This window comes from Oryctolagus cuniculus, chromosome 11 (genome assembly GCF_964237555.1).
Source record: "Oryctolagus cuniculus chromosome 11, mOryCun1.1, whole genome shotgun sequence".
NCBI classification, from domain to species: Eukaryota; Metazoa; Chordata; class Mammalia; order Lagomorpha; family Leporidae; genus Oryctolagus; species Oryctolagus cuniculus.
This window is the reverse complement of record NC_091442.1, coordinates 36,731,112-36,732,031: the sequence shown is the minus strand read 5'-3', so window position 1 is coordinate 36,732,031 and position 920 is coordinate 36,731,112. Positions and strand designations below refer to the sequence as shown.

General features: G+C 32.9%; 1 pseudogene; it reads right to left on the bottom strand.

Annotated features, from left to right (window-relative positions):
• Nucleotides 1-251: 251 nt before the first annotated feature.
• On the bottom strand, nucleotides 252-376 carry LOC127491265 (U2 spliceosomal RNA; annotated as a pseudogene).
• Nucleotides 377-920: the final 544 nt, after the last annotated feature.

The following is a 920-nucleotide window of genomic DNA, read 5'->3' as shown; positions in this document are numbered from 1 at the left end:
TTAGTGGATTGACAAGGTCAATGCCTGAACAAGGGAGAGAAAATGTAGATAAAAAGAGTGGTAACTCTGAGATTTACTGTAAAAAGGAGATACAAAGTTAAAGGAAATTTTGTGGATACTGAGATATGTTACAGCATCTAACAGAAAGATTGTGTGTTGTCTAGCATGATTTAATAGAAAAGGAGATAATTAGTGAGGCAGGAAATAAACAAATACTTAGAAGAGCTAAATTGTTGGATGAGAAAGTGTTAATGTGGTTCAGCAATCATATGAAGCAAAGAGAAACAAAGTTTCTCCTAATATAGGAGGTAGAACACAGGGACCCTGTGTAGAAATATTTCTACACTTGATCTTAGCCAAAAGGCTGAGAATCGATAGAAACATTTCTAAATTGGATGTTATAGAGGATGGAAGTTCTCTGTGATTGCTTTTATTTTCTCAGTGAAATAAGTAATCATCCAATGAGAGGGAAGGAAATGGAAGCAATGTGAAATAATCATATCAAAAAAGAGAAAGAACTGGTTGACTATGGAATTATGGACAATTTTGGTATCAGGTTGCTCTTTACATCACTGACCATGAACGTAAAATGATGCAAATTAACGGTAAAACTACTACTCAAGCAGTACTTTATACTTTGTGTATCTGTGTGGATGCAAACTGTTGAAATCTTTACTTAGTATATACTAAGTTGATCTTCTGTGTATAAAGATAATTGAAAATGAATCTTGATGAAGAATGGGATGGGAGAGGAAGTGGGAGATGGGATGGTTGCGGGTGGGAGGGAGGTTATGGGAGGAAAAGCTGCTATAATCCAAAAGTTGTACTTTGGAAATTTATATTTATTAAATAAAAGTTAAAAAAATAAGAAAATAAAATAACAAAATCAGTCATACAGCAAAATAAATAAATAAATAAAA